This window comes from Microtus pennsylvanicus, chromosome 12 (assembly GCF_037038515.1).
Source record: "Microtus pennsylvanicus isolate mMicPen1 chromosome 12, mMicPen1.hap1, whole genome shotgun sequence".
Taxonomy (NCBI): Eukaryota; Metazoa; Chordata; class Mammalia; order Rodentia; family Cricetidae; genus Microtus; species Microtus pennsylvanicus.
Genome location: NC_134590.1, coordinates 12,730,694 through 12,746,743, shown reverse-complemented (window position 1 = coordinate 12,746,743; position 16,050 = coordinate 12,730,694). Strand labels below are relative to the sequence as shown.

Genomic DNA, 16,050 nt, shown 5'->3' with positions numbered 1-16,050 from the left:
GTCTACCTGCATCCATGCCAGAAACCCTCAACTGAGGAGATCTGTGCAGTGGCTGGAGAGGTGTGGGCCAGCTCTCCCTCTAGGGGCAGGAATAGGGTATCATAATCCCCTGGAGTTATAGAGGTTGTAAGCCGCCATGTGGGTGCTGGGAACTAAACCCAGGTCCTCTGTGAGAATAGCCAGTGTTCTTAACTGCTGAACCACCTCTCCAGGCTGTTTTGGCTTGCAGTTTTGATGTCTCACAGTAACAAGGCACTTCAAGACCTTGGGATAACGCGTAATGTCTGCCTGAGTGCACCCGCCACACCCACACGCATGCGAGGGTCATGATGGGGGGTGTGGTAATGTGTATATTGATGAATTTGATTGTAGTGATCATTACATAATGCATATATACACCAAATCGTACCATTAGCTATCTTGAATATATACAGTTTCTCTAAGCATTGAACCTAATCCTCACTCATGTTGAGAACACGCTCAACAGAGCTACACCCCCAGCGCCATTTCTATACAATATTTGTTAGTTGTAATTCACTAATGTTGTTATTGGAGGTTTGACATACTTTACGACGTAACTGAAAAGAGAGTATAGTTTCTGTGGTATATATATGTGTTTGTGTGTGTGTATGTATATATATTTCTCATATATATAATACAAATATATGTAATATCTATAAAGCATAGTCTCTGTGTTAATAAGAGATACTTCTACTTTTTATATTATTATACTTTTTATTATTATTATACTTTTTATATTATTATTGTCCAACTCTAGACATAAGCATGTTTTCCTAGGTCAGGATTTAAGGGCCCATGAGATGGCTAGGACCTACCATCCCGTGTGAAGAAGGGGAGAGTAGACTCCTGCCGGTGATCCTCTGACCTCTCAGCATGTCATGGTGTGCATGCATGCACACCAGCACAGTAAATGCATAGGTACATATAATCAATTCTGTGAAAGGCTTAAATGAAGCCCACAGCCATTTCAAACATGGTGGCTAAGTTTTCAGATGGGTAGAAAGGCTTAGAATCATGGGGCACATTCCTTCCTTCCTTCTTTCCCTCCCTCCCTCCCTCCCTCCCTCCCTCCCTCCCTCCCTCCCTCCCTCCCTCCTTCCTTCCTTCCTTTCTTCCTTCCTTCCAGAAAAGGGTAGAAGGTTTAACCCACCTTTTCATGGACCCCCAGCTTGAGACCAGCAGGCTGGTGAAGGGTGACTGGAATCCAGACCCCTGATGTGTCTGCAGGTCATAGGTGTCCCACAGGGAGAGGTTCCATGTTGGTTGCCTACGCGTTTCTAGGTGTGCTGTCTGATGATGACAGGCCATTGGAGTTGTTTCTAGCAGAACCTTTGCCACTTGGGTCTAACTTAGTAAAAGGGTTGAAATCTGCCGATGAAGGCGTAAGTCATAAACAATGCCACACCAGTTTGGAATTATGATTAATAGGGTGGTATTTATTTAAAGGGGGAAAAACTTACAGATAACTGTCCCAGACAACAGCCCTCTGCGCAACCAGGAAGACGTCTAGTCGCTGGAACCGGAGCAGGAAGCAAAAGAGAGTGAGAAGGGAAGTAGCCACTTTTTTAAAGGGAGAGAGACCACGCCCCAATGGGCTGGTATCTCAGCGGCTATTGGCTGGAGGAGCAGAAGGACCTCCCGCAACACCTCCCCCTTTTGTTTAACTAAGAGAGTTCTAAACCTACTACGAAATTATATACAATAAGTACAAATATCCTATTCTAACTAGCTTAGGTCTTGTATAATAAATAACTTGGCCAAGTCATGAGAAAAAAGTAACTACATTTATATAGTCTTCAACCCCATCAAAGATCTGAGAAGGGAAATAATGTTACCTGGGTAATTAGGAAGTTAAGTAAAACAACTTCCAAAACATGCAACAAATCACAGAGACAACTAGCTACCTGGGCAATCACCCAAAGTCACGTTAGCAGCGTTGAAGCAACCAACTTTGGCTAAGGCCTAACATAACTGACATACCATTTTCAAAGGCAAGCAACTTTTCAAAACTATCTTACCCTGTCTTGGCAGGATAGGACAGTCCTGTTTTATCCATTGATGCACGCTCTGTAACATGCCCTTGCCACTGACTGTGTAATAAAACACAAATAGTAGTTCCTGCCTCAAAAGCACATTATAATCACTGTGGTGGATAAAAACATGCGTAGAAGACAGGAAGTAATCCATTGTGTTTGTTCCCAACTGGTCTAGAGAACCCTGTAGGAATCAGGTCGGAGGGGTACCATCATATGGTCACACATATGACTACTGCCTGCTTTTATCACAGTTCAGGGCCTGTGATCTGCTTATAGGTCTAATGTTGGTGCCGGACATCCCAGAGCTTGTGGGATTTAGGAGTGTAAAGTCATTGTATGGAGCCACAAGCAGCTGAGCATAAACTGCAATGGCCATGTGCTAATTCATTTTGAACCGGACACCTCTAAATGGTATGATTCCTCCCTGCAGGAATACTGAAAGGGAAGCCAGCGGGCAACCTCTGCCTGGGTATGGAGAGTGGGCCTGAGGATGTGGCTGCTCTGAAGGCCAGATGCTCTGCCTGCCCCGTCAGGACTCTCCTCCTCTGGACACCAGGGAATCACACTGCCAAAGCCCTCCTCTTCATCCTCAGTCCCTCACCCCCAAATCCCCTTTCTGACTGACACATTCTTTCTTTAGATATGTTAATGAAATCGATAAGGTTGCGGGCAATCTCGCACTGGTGTGGGAAACATTTTGTCTCGGCGCCTGTTGAATGCATCCCAGGTCATCCATTTTGTGCCGTGTTTAGCACCAACTCTCAGCGGTTGAGGGAAAGCAGCCCGCCTCCCTTTTCCCACAGACAGACTGCAGGAGACATGGGAAGGGCGTTTCTTTTCCACACCTCAGGTTCCGCTACGAGCCCCTGTGCTGGACGCTGCAGGCTTCATATCCTGAAATCTGGCTTCTATGTCCTGGCCACAGCCTGAGATGTTCATTCCTTTCCATTTTAACAAAATGATTCATGATATTTCATTTATTAGCTTGCTTGCTTTCATAAGTGATCTCAATACTACTACTACTACTACCAATAATAACAAGTTTTCTGAAAACAGAACTGATGATGGCCGCTATGGAGGGAGAATAACTTGGATAACAGAATAGTACCTGTTGGCCCCCCTGGTAGCAACTGTGGGTCGTTCACATAAAAATGCCAAGAGTAATGGTGTTTATGTGAGTTTCGGGGTGACTGAAAACAGGCTGAAATAGAAACACCTTCTTAAAAGGCTGCAATGACCAGAGACACGCAAAGTCCCCAGCTGCGGGTCAGAGATCTTGGCATTCCTGTTGACCCATGAAGAGGGCGGAGCTTAGCCTTTCTGGGGCGCTAAAGGGCAGCGTGGAGGCTGCCAGGGAGGAGAATGTGGTGCTGTGTAGGTCGCACGTGGAAGGAAGGCCCACAGCTGCTGGTGGAGGTGGGAGATGTTATGATAAAATAAGAAAAGGCCTTCCAAGAGGAGAGTAAACATCTCCAGCTGGGGGAACCTGTATGGAATGCTCAGACCCAAAGCCCAGACAAAGAGTGTTAATTAGGGTAAGACACACAGGGAGAGCCAACACCCAAATCCTCTGAAGTCAACACACACTTCATTTGGCAGATATGTGTAAAATGCTTGTCTGAGAGCAGGGGTCCTTCAGAAGGAAATCGGAGGCAGGGGAAATGTTTTCAGGTTTAACTGGACTGTGTATTATGCAGGGGTGTGTGTGTGTGTGTGTGTGTGTGTGTGTGTGTGTGTGTGTGTGTGTGAGAGAGAGAGAGAGAGAGAGAGAGAGAGAGAGAGAGAGAGAGGCTGCTCTTCCAGAGGACCTGGGTTGGTGTCTCAGCACCCACCTACAGATCCTAACTGTCTCTAATTCTAGTCCCAGGGAGTCTGACATCCTCTTCTGGCTCTCCTTAGACACCAGGGCATGTGCATGAGGCACAGATAGACCTGCAGCAAAAATCCATACCCATAAGATAAATAAGGTTGGCCAAGTGTGGTGATGCACACCTCTGAGCCCAGCTCTCTGCAAGCAGAGGCAGGTTGATCTCTGTGAATTTTCAGCTGGCCTGGTCTACACAGCAAGTTCCAGGACAGCCAGGACCACAAAGAGAGATACTGTTTCAAAAAAACCAGTAATAATAATAAAAACAATAATAACAAATATTTTTTAAAACAACCCACCAAAAGATTTATTTTTCTTATTTGTATTTGTATGGATAGATGAATGGGTGTTTGTGTGCATGCGCGCATGTGTGTGATGTGTGTGTGTGGGGGGGGTACTCATATATGCAAAGGTCACAAGAGGACATCATCCTGGAATTGTAAACATGGTCTCCAAGCCAGTTTGAAATCTTTTTCTAAGACCCCCTCTCCATTGCCTCTCTTCAAATTTGGTAGAAGCTTTGATTCTGAGTTGATAATACATAATAAAGATTTTCTCTCTCTCAAGCTGGGTGATGGTGGCACGTGCCTTTAATCCTAGTAGTCAGGAAGCAGAGGCAGGTGAATCTCTGTGAGTTCAAGGCCAGTCAGGTCTACAGATCGAGTTCTAGGATAGTGGGGGATACACAGAGAATCCCTGTCTTGAAAAACAAATAAATGATCCTATTCCCTCTCTATGTGTGTGCGTGTGCATGTGTGTGTGTTTATGAATGAGCAGTGGATAGGAGACCATGTGTTTCACCAGGAGAAGAGAGAAACGAGAGAAATGGAAAGGCTAAGTAAGAGCAGCAAGTGTGGGCTCTAGCTGTGTGATTTGCCTGGTAATCAATGAGACTCCAGTGACCATCTTAGTCTTGTGAGTTCTAGCCTATGGAGGCAGAAAATGCAGGCGCGTGACCTGACGTGATGGCACGTCCCTTTAATCCTAGCACTTGGCAAGCAGGGACTAAGACAGAGTTCAAGGACAGCCAGGTCTATGGAGCAAATTCCAGGCCAAATGGCGGGGACTTACCCCGAACCACGTGCTGTACCCAAAGATGGGCGGGGACTTACCTCGAACCACGTGCTGTACCCAAAGATGGGCGAGGACTTACCTCGAACCACGTGCTGTACCCAAAGATGGGCGGGGACTTACCTCGAACCACGTGCTGTACCCAAAGGTGCCCCCCCAACCACGTGCTGGTAGCTGAAAAATTTGTGCTACTGAAAAAGCCACCAAAAAAACAAAACCAGGGGAGACCAAACCCTGACTTTCAATGCATCAGGACAGAATTTTAAAGGAAGAGATTTCCTTCTGACCTTGAATTTCCCAAGCTCCCTCGGGACACTCCACTGACTTAAATTCCTACCTCAGCCCCTGAAATAAAACCTCTTGTTGCTCCAGCAGCTGCTCCCTCCTCTCTCATAAAATTGAAACTGAAGTCACTGGTGCCCTGGGGCCCACACGCCCCTGGAGGGACCATCCCACATTTCTGAGGGTCTAAAGAGTGGGATGACATTCTTGGCTCGGAATGACTGGCTCCCACATCTGCTGCCTCCAAGAGTTAGATCCCTTCCACCTTTTATTTCTAGGCTGAGTTTTGAAATCTCAACTTGTCCGAGATTTGCAAGTCAATGATCTTGTTGAAATCAGTTATGCTGTTGAAGGCCAGCTTAATGAATACGAAATTAACTCTATTAATTATTAACAAAACGGGGGGTTGGGCAAACCTCTTTCTTGGCCAACTCATGGCTATAGTCTATGGGAGAAAATAATTTCTTAGACTATAACCCTCCCACATTCTTCCCTGCCTGCCTAACTCCATGCCCCTGTCTGCTCACAGTCACTTGCTCTGATGAGCAGTGTGTTAGTGTCTCATTGCTGTGACAGAATGCCCGAGAAAGCTGCTCTAAAGGCCGGAAGGGTTATTTGACTCATGGTTTTAGAGTTTCAGTCTGTCATTTGATCCACACCCCAACATCAGGCAAGAGAAGGAATGGTGGGGCGAGCATACTTATCCGATGGCAGTGAGGAAGGGAGAGAGGGAACTCAAAAGAAAGAGTGAGCAAAATATAGCCCAAAGGGCAGCCTTCTCATGTGTGAGACCAGCTAAGTCACTTCTCAAACACCTCTCCTGAGGGGACCCAGCATTGGGACCCAGCCTTCTGACAACTTTTGGAGACAGTTCAGATCCAAAGCTTTATCAAAACACCTGCTTTAAAGCAATTTGCAATCAGAGTTCATCAAAAGATTTTAAAAGAAATTAAAATAAAGCTACCTTTTTGCTGTTGTTTTTGTTTTTTGAGACAGAGCCCCAGCTGCCCTAGAATTCACTGTGTTATGTAGACCAGGCTGGCTTTGAACTCAGAGATCCACCTGCCTCTGCCTCCCGAGTCCTGGAGTATAGGTGTGAGCCACCACCGCCTAGGAAAAGCAAGACCATCTGAAGCTGAGATTCACAACCTCGTGTCACAGATGGAGGTCTGCAAGCCAGAAGACACAGCAAGGAGGTACCAGGTGTCTGGTGTGAAATTGGTGACAGTGTGAAGGTGACTTCAGAGATGGCTTCCAGTCTCAGCACTGCTGGATTCTGGCCATGGTGCTGTGGAGACAACCCAATCTCTGCACATTTATCCTTGCAATGGAGGGAACACAGTAATATTGTCTTCAGTCCTGGGGTGCTATGAGACAATGTAGGGATGCAGGAATAGCATCTTCTGTCCTGATGCTATGAGATAAAGTCAAGCATATGAAAACCCTTCATTGTAATAAGATATCAGATCAGTGTTCCATGAGAACTTTCTGTTATAGAGTCTCAGCTCATAAAAATATTTTTAGACTATACTGTTTAGTGCCAATAAATAAAAATGGCAGATTTGAAAGGCTATAACCCATTGTGGTAAGAGGGTTCTTACTTGTGAAGAGCCTGTTTTGGGATGGGGGTTTGACAAAAAGACCGCCTGCTCTGGAGAACTTGAGTTGAAGGAACTCTGGGTCACAATACATCCCAGCTTGTGGCAGAAATTGAGTTCCAAAAAGGAAAGGACTCACTAGGCAAGTGCTCTAGCTCCTTCTGGGGCTCTTTGGTTCCTCGGCTTCGTCAGAGGGATGAATGGAGCAGGTTACTCCCATATAGGCAGGGCAATCTGAAGACATGAACTTTGGACCATGCAGAATGATGTCTTTGATGAAATAAGGTATCGAGAGTGAACTACCAAGTGAGCAGGCAGTAGGAGCTGAGGACAAATTGAAAAGATGACAGAATTCGTTGTGTAGGCAGCTTCAAAGTGTTCTCGTTTTTTAAGATTTATGTTTATTTTATATGTGAGAGTGTTTTGCCTGCATGTGTCTCTGTGTGCCATGTGCATGTCTGGTATCCACAGAGGCCAGAAAAGATGATCAAATCTCCTGGAATTGGAGTTACAGATGGTTGTGCGTTACCCTGCAGGTGCTAGGAACTAAACCCGGGTCCTCTGCAAGAGCAACAATTGCTCTTTGCCACTGAGCCATCTCTACAGCACTACAAAGGTCTTCTTGAAGCTCAAGTACTCTTTTATGGTCATAGCTATGGCCTCTCCCATCTCACCTGCTCACAGATACTAAATGAGAAATACTTCTGCTTCATGGAAAATCTGATTGCTACCTCACCTCTCACGATGCGGGGAGGGTAAATCCCCCGTAGGCGTATAGGAAAGGGGAAGGCTGTCTTGGACTCAGATGTGGCTCAGATGGGCTTGCCTACCACGCATGAAACCCAAGGTTCAACCTGCATTTCAAAATTGGGTTTGGTAGCACATGCTTGTATCCCACATTGCACTTGGGAGGTGGAAGGAGAATCAGAAGTTGGGGGGAAGAAGGAAGGGAAGTGGGGAAAAGTATATAGCTCAATTAAAAACAATAAAGTATAAAAGACAAAGAGGTTCAAGGTCTGCCTGGGCTACTTATCAGGCTCCTGTCCAACTTGAGGACCGGAAATCATAAAGAGGGTGTATCCATACTAGCCCTCCAGGACTGTGCTGGAGACAACGCCTCATGACTTCTGCTGAGAGCTTTTCAGCTGCTGTGTGATTCCTCTCCCTCGCACAGGCCTCTCTGGTGATCGTGTGTCTCCTCTGCCCTCCTACCACAAGAGCGTGTGCTCTCTGAAAATCTTAATTTGGGCAAGGGGCTGGGATGTGAGCTCAAGTCCCAAGCCGTAGCACAGCTTGCACCCCATTTTAAGAGCCCACGTTAGACTTCCCCAGGAGAAGTCAGGACAACTGAGAATTGTGGCAATTCTGCCCCTCCTTGTTTCTTCCCACTTGAGCCTGCGATTGAGAGGAGATTGAGAGGAGGAGGAGGAGGCAGCTGCAGCGACCTTCGACCCTCAGGCGCATTTCCAAGAGGCCTGGCATCATGGGAATGTGCACCGTATGCTTTGAGGAGGTATTTCAATCCTGCTGGGACCTTGCTCAGAGCAGCTTTGGCTTCCCTGGAGTTCTAGGCTCCAGCGCCACTGCGTAGAAGTCTCGGATTTGGTTTCCTAACCAATTGCTCCTTGCCGTGGAAAGTTCATGTAACATGTTATCGGGTTTCCTGGGAGGTATGCAATAAGATTCCCTTGCTGTAATGAGTAAAGGGACTCCCCCTCCCCCGAAGCATATAATGATAGCTACTATTTTTATCCAGTGGGTTACATGTGCTCACTGAATGCTAGCCACACACAAAGGAATGCCTGATTGGTCCCCAGCGGAGGAGGCTCGATGATACAGGACCTGATTCCATTCCTGGGATAGCATGGCTTTACTTCAGACAAATGTATTCCAAATTGGAGTTGCCACTCAGTGTCTGGCCCCTAAAGAATGACACCCGAATATCTGTGTGAGCCTTTTGAACATGAGGCTTGAGTTCTGAGCTCACACAGAAGTTATGGCCTCATCCTTTCTCCCAGTTCTAAGTTTGGATACATTAGCTAGAACCAGTCAATCTGGTGATGCCAATGGGAATGGAAGCCAGATATTGGGGTGGGATCAAAGCAACCTAAACCTACTTCTTATCCTTAGCTGCATGTTAGGACTGCCTGGAGATTGAGACACAGCAATGCTAATGCCTACCTCCAGCTCCCAGGGAGACTAATTTCACCGTTACCAGTGTATCAATGATACTTGGCTGGAAAATTCAAAAGCACCTAAATAACAGACGCTTCAATTAAATAATAATAATAAAGATACATGCTCAGTGGTGTCTGAGACCACGGTTCTCAGCCATAGGTTGAAGCAGTAATGAGAAACAGTGAAGAGCCAGAAAGTAGACACAGGAGAAAGATGTGGGGCACAGAGGGAGGGCAGGGGCCTGAGAATCAAGAGGGTGAGGAGAGTGGAGCCTGTGTGTGGAGGGACAGAGAGCAAACAGTGTACCGGGATCCTCTTGCTAGTGGCTCTGGGCTGGCTCCAACCTGGAGAAACTGCCTGGGAAGCTTCCTCCTAAAGCAGCTCCTGCGCTTGCTTGCACGTCTGTGAGCTTTGTTTTTTATGACTATTAAGTGGAGGTATGGATCGTTATGTAAAAACTTAACTCTGTTGTGGGGGATGGGGAGGATATGGTCTCTTGTAGCTTGGGCTGGCCTGGAACTCACTCTGTACCTGAGGGTGACCTTGAGTGGATTTCCCAGTCAAGTGCTGAGATTATGGGCGTGAGCTACCAAGCTTTAGTGAGTTTTTAGGCAGTGCTAAGGGTCTGGCCCGGAGCTTCCTGCATGCTAGGCAAGCACTCTACCATCTAATCTACATCCTCAGGACCCCACCTTTTGAAAAGAGGTAGGGTCTTACTCCATTGCCCAGGCTAGGCCCAAGGGGCTGGATTCAAGCAATCTTTCTGCCTCGGCTTCCAGAGTAGATATGGCTTCCAGCTATTGTTTTTCAGTTTTCAAAGGTAAATGATGTTATTTGTGGTAAATGAACGCCAGCAGGGAAACTGAGTGGGCAGCGCTTGTGATGGTTCTTGTCTCCATCATCTGCCCCACGTTCATTAGCACACGCCGTTGCTCTGAGCCCACATTGTCCAGAAGGTTGGAGCAGGGGAGAAAACCACGCCTGTTTACAGCAGTTGCCATGGTGACGTGGCATAAAACTACGTGGTGTTTGAGGGGCACCAATAGGAGCAAATTAAGCAGTTCCATGTCACTACTGTGTGTTGCTTAATCCAACTTAACCTTCTATTGACTGATTGTTCCGATGTCCTTCAGGTGTTTCCACAGCCATAGCCTTCCGTGCACAGCCAGTCAAGTTACAGCCGCATCCCCGTGTTCCTTACCCTCCTCAGCCGCATCCCCGTGCTCCTTCCCCTCCTCAGCCGCATCCCTGTGCTCCTTACTCTCCTCAGCCGCATCCCCGTGCTCCTTACCCTCCTCAACTCTTGGTCTTGTCACTTCTCATTCACTCCTTCCCTGCCAGAGTGAGTTAGATATTCTTTTTTTCTCATTAGGATACAAACTCATAAGTGACCGAGATTTTGCCCAGTGTGCCGTCCTCTGTGTTTGGAATGTTTGCTGGCTGTGATCCATGCTCACCAAATACTTGTGAAATGAACATAGATGCATATTCAATAACAGAGTGTACTTAGTGGTTAGGCATGCCAGCTCCAAGTTGGACCGCCTCCCTTTACCTCTCAGCTCACTCCTACGGGGGGTTGGGAGGTGCCTTTAGCCAAGTTATACTGATAACGGTGTCACCAGCTTTGGGTGTGTTTTATGTGATGGTTGATTCTTTCGCTCACGTCTCTCCGGTTTTCCTGTCGTTTCTTGAAGCTGTGTCTCCTTGTGTGTGGACTTAGACAAGAGTGCATCACAGTCAGCTGTGGACGCGGACTTGGATCAGCCAGTAAAATGCATGCTTCGTAGACACAGGGACACGAGTTCAGATCCCCAGAACCCACATAAAAAGGCGAGGCCCACGGGGAAGGGACAGTGTCAGGAGACCTCTCAAAGCTCGCTGGCCAGTCAGCCTACCCAAATTGATGAACCATAGATTTACTAAGAGAACCTCAAAAAACACTAATCTAGGGCAGGTACCTAAGACTCTGATCTGGAACCTCTCTCTCTCTCTCTCTCTCTCTCTCTCTCTCTCTCTCTCATATGTGTGTGTGCGCATGCAAGCAGTTGCACACATACACACAAACACATATATGTATATACACACACACACACACTATTTTTGTGACAGGGTTTCACTGTGTATCCCTGGCTGGCCTGGAACTCAATATGTAGGCCAGGATGGTCTTGAACTCATAGAGATTCACCTGCCTCTGCCTCCCAAAGGCTGGAACTAGAGGCATGTGCTACCATGTCCAGCCCTTTTAAAATTTTTAAAATTTATTTCATATTTTACATCTATGAATTCTTTCTTTGCCTGCATGCATGTGTGTGCACTACCTCCAGTGTCCAGTGCCCTCAAAGGTCAAAAGAGGGTGCCAGTTCCCCTGGGACTGGAGTTATAAACAGTTATGAGCTGCTATGGGGATGCTGGGAAGAACCACCGGGGCTATTAACCACTGAGCCATCCCTTCAGACCACACTATAACTTAAAAAAAAATGTGAGTGTTACCTTTCATAGCACCATAAGGTACTGTATGGGCTGCGGGGGGTGGGGGTGGGGAGGTGACCTCAGTTTTATGTAGCTGTGAGCTCCAGTTATGACTGGCCTGCTAAGATATGCACATGGGTTCAATACAGTGGCACAAATTAGTCTTAGGGTTAGGGTTTCTATTGCTGTGAAGAAACACCATGACATGGCAAATCTTATAAGGAAAAGATTTAACGGGGTGGCTCGCTTCCAGTCCAGAGGTTCAGTCCGTTATCATCATGGTGGGGGCATGGCCGCATGCAGGTAGACATGGTGCCGGCTACATCTTGATCAGAAGGCAACAGGAAGTGGCTGTGACACTGAGGGAAGCTTAACCAAAAGACACCTCAAAGCCTGCCCCACAGTTTCAACAAGGCCCCACCTCCCAATAGTGCCACTCCCTATGAGCTTTTGGAGGCAGTTACATTCAAGCTACCACAGTGACTAACCGTTTTCTGGTTAGATCTAAGACCTGGTCTATAGGTAGAAATGGGTGGTTGGTACTGCAAACAGGAACCCATGCTGGGAAGCTCGTAGGTCGTAGCAAAGTTCGCTGGCTGTTGTTTATTACGTCACTAAATTGCTTGAGTGTGGTATCAAACTGCACTCTAAATAGTAACTCTATAACCATAGATTAGTGCAGCTCCCAGGCCTCACTGAAGAAGCATTTGTATATGTGTGTGAGTGTGTGTGAGTGTGTGTGTGTGTGTGCGCACGCGCGCGTGCATGCGTGCTCAGTGGATAGGGGCTATTACTGAAACTCATGGACCAGCCAAAGCACTGAGTGCTCAGCCGTAAATGGGACTGGTACATCACACCTGTTCCCCTCAACATTTTGGAAAAAAGAGCAGAAAGATTTTCAGAGCCAGAGGCTGGGGAGGATTGGGGTAAAACAGTGTCTTCTGGACGTGACTGGACAACCACGTGTGATCTCACAGCTGCTGTGGCTGCCTGCACAAGGTCTCCACAAGGCCAAACCAGTCAATGTTCCAGCAGGTCCTGGGGAGGGGCTTATGAGGCCCTACCCCTGGCTGAGGAACTGTTGATGGCTTCTGAGGGAGGGAGAATCAGTTTCTGTTAAGGCCCCTTGTGGATAGACCGTCCTCCAGCGGATGACCTCGTACCCTCCACAACTCTATATGAGCAGTACAACTGGACCCAGTGGATTTAAAACAACAACAACAAAAACACAGAGCTGGGGGGGAGGGAGTTGGGATATGTTGGGGTAGGGGTTCTGATCCAGGAGGAATTAGGGGAGAAGTAGGGGTAAGTATAATCAAAAGACATTGTATGCATGCTAAATACTCCCAAAGAATTAGCAAAAAATATTGCAGTAAAAAAAAAACTATCTAGAATGTCTTCTTTCCAAAGACATCAGTTGCAATTTCATATAGTCCAGCTCTGGTACCCGCTGGAAACGAGACTCTGGCCGGAAGCCCGTTTATCATGGTCATTGTCGTGTGTGTATGAAGGAGGGTGGGGGCGCATGCGCCAAGGCACAGGCTCCAAGGATCGTTTTGTGGCATCACTTCTCTCTTTCCATCTTGGCATTCATTCTGGTGACCTCACTCAGGTCCCTAGGCTTGTGGCAAGTGCCTCACCTACTGAACTGTAATTGCCCAAAACAAGCCTGTATTTAACAGACTTGCCAAAGGGTGTAAGGCCTGCAGGCTGCAGGGTTGCGGGCTCTGTCCTCTTCGTGGCCCACAGAAGACGCAAAGCATGGATCAGTGTCTGCATGCCCGACCCCAGACTTATTTTCAGAAAGTAGTGTGATGATTTTTCCGGCCCCTGCTGTGCAAGGAGAGTTCAAAATTCAAAAACTGAGCTTTGGTCAGGGGCCGGGGAGCACTCTTCACTTTCCTGGAGCTATTCGTCACTGTCACCGTTTGAGAACACAACCGAAATGCTTTGGGTTTTATTTGGGTGTCGCTTTGTTTTTCCTTGAAATACCAAGTGTTTGTAGCTGGCCCTCTTTCCAAGGGCACGGCGGGCTGCAGAAGTTTCTAAAATTAGACCTCTCTGGTGCAGGTCACTGAGCAGGAATGGCCTCCTGTCCGTTGTATTTACACAGATTGACTTCTGTGGCCTCCACAACAGGGCTCACTTGATGAGGCATGAGGACCCACAGGAGGTTGTGGGAATTCTTGCTCAACTCCTCCGTGGGGTGGAGGGCCATGATCCCTGGGCAGCAGCTCTTCCCTGGCAGTGGTATTTGGATTCGGGGCCCTTTCAACCTCTGCCATATGCTCCAGCTCCCCTCCATCACTGTCACCGCGTTGGGGCGGAGGTCAGACCTCTGAATCAGTCCATGAGATGCCTCGAGTTAAAAATGAGCTCGTGTTCAGGAATTTAAGAGCCAGGGGTTTTCACTTTGTTTGTGTAATCTATCTTATGTGTCTCCTCTTGCAAGCTTGTAGGCATATAGGACATCATCTAGCGGTAACTCTAGTTTAGGAACCTGTCAATATAAAATGCCCAGAAAGGTCTTACTTATCTCTCCTATGATATTTTCAGAAGAGCCTGGAAAGAATAAAAATCAGTCTTTTCTTTTTTGAAAAAAGAAATTAGGTTTATTCATGTGTGCATGTGCAGGCATGCAAGGCCACAAGAGGCTAGAAGAGAGTATCGGAAGCCTGGAGCTGGTGTTACAGGTGTTTGTTAGCTGCCTGGCCTGATCTGGGAACTGAAACCAGGTCATCTCAAAGGGCAGTGTGTGCTCTTAACCACTGAGCCATCTCTCCAGCGAGGTTTTTTTCTTTTTATCTAATAATTTGCATCTCTCCCTCCCTAGCCCTTAAATACTTAGACTGCAGAGATTGTATTAGAAAAAGTTTTGAGATTAACATTCTAAATTTCAACAAGTGGGGATAAAAGAGTAGAGGCCCCTGACATGGAATATACTTAAAGTGACTGGACCGGACCTCCACACACTCACGCTTGTAAGATTCGAAATTCTTTCTGAAGAAGTAAATTATTTTGGATCAAACTTAGAATATTGCTTACAGAAATCAATCTTGATTAATGTATTAGCCAGACATTCTCAATACATAGTTCAAATAAGTACTGAGAACTAAGAGTCTTGAGCTCGGTGTAGTAGAGCCCTCCAGAGGCAGAGGCAAGTGGGTCTCCGTGAGTTCAAAGCCAACCTGGCTAACATACTGGTTCCAGACGAGCCAGGGTTACATTGTGAGACCCTGTGTTAAATAATAAAAAAATAATAATAAAAACTCAAATAACAAAACAAAATGAGCTTCCACAACTAGTCTCAGGGAAGCAGTGAAAACGTATTTTTAACTTAGCTTAGACACAAAGCCCAAGTTGCCTCACCTGTCTGTGGGCAGGTTTTCTGTGCTTGCACAACCTTGAACCAACTCCAGGCTCCAAGTGACCTACACACTCACTTTCCTTTGTTTTCCTCTGAAAACAGCACAGACTGGACCTTTGTTTTCCCTGGCGGGTTGATTTGCATCTCCTCAAGTAAATTAGCCTTGCTATCTAGTCCCGCATGTTTAATGGGAACAGGTCTGCAGGCCAATAAAAACAAAGATGGAGGAAGCCTAGCAGAAGGGAGAAGGGCAGGGTGCTGTGGTTCACTGAGATACTGGGCGCATCATTTTCTTCCATACTTCCTCCTAGAATAAAGCTGAGCAAAATCCTACGGCCTGATTCCCATCACAGTGATTCTGGAAAATTTTTAAAGTATTCTGGAAATTTTAGATAGCTCTTTAGTATCTCAATACTGGTGTAATCATTGTATCGTAAGAGAATATTGAAGACTTCCAGTGAGATTTTATCATTTCTTTCCCCTTGATCCTAGAAGGCTGCAATCTCTCAGGCCTAGCCCTGCTTCTAAAGGCCTCACTCTCTCAGGCTTAGCCCTGCTTCTGAAGGCCTCACTCCCTCAGGTCTAGCCCTGCTTCTGAAGGCAGAGGTGTTTGTCTTTATAGACTGTCACTCCCTGTTCCCCAAGTTCTTGGCTTCTTCACTTTGCTTCTGTTGCCTCCTCTAAGTCTTTCCTACTCCAAAGTGTTTCCTCAGAGCTATTGCTTTCTTGTGTCGTACCCCAAACCTTTCTGTCTCATTTCTTGCTTTCCGCTGAACGAACAGGGTAAAAAATAGTAGAAAGCTCTTGAAAGCAATACAATCTTATACTAACTTAAAGTGGGGATAATAAACAATAGCCCGCACATACACAGATACACAGACACACACACACACATACACACACATTTGGGAGAGGGGTTTTAAGTAGTCCAGGTTCAACTCTGACTCAATATGTAGGCAAGAATGACCTTAACCTTTAGATCGCCCGCCCTTACCACCCAGTGCCTGGACTACAGTGATGTGCTACATCCTCATTTTAAGTGATGCTGGGGATTGAACCCAGGGCCTTGTGTCTGCATTCCTAGCTAGCCCTACCTGTATTTTTAAATGCAGTTTTGAGGGTGATCAATATTTCTCCATAAAGAAATAAGTGCCTGTAGTA

At 46.6% G+C, this 16,050-nt stretch overlaps 1 protein-coding gene across 2 annotated transcripts in view; it reads left to right on the top strand.

The window, feature by feature from the left end:
• The window catches only part of Shroom3 (shroom family member 3), a 280,782-nt gene that overhangs the window by 107,878 nt on the left and 156,854 nt on the right, over nt 1-16,050 (top strand). The gene's annotated exons all lie outside the window — the stretch shown is intronic.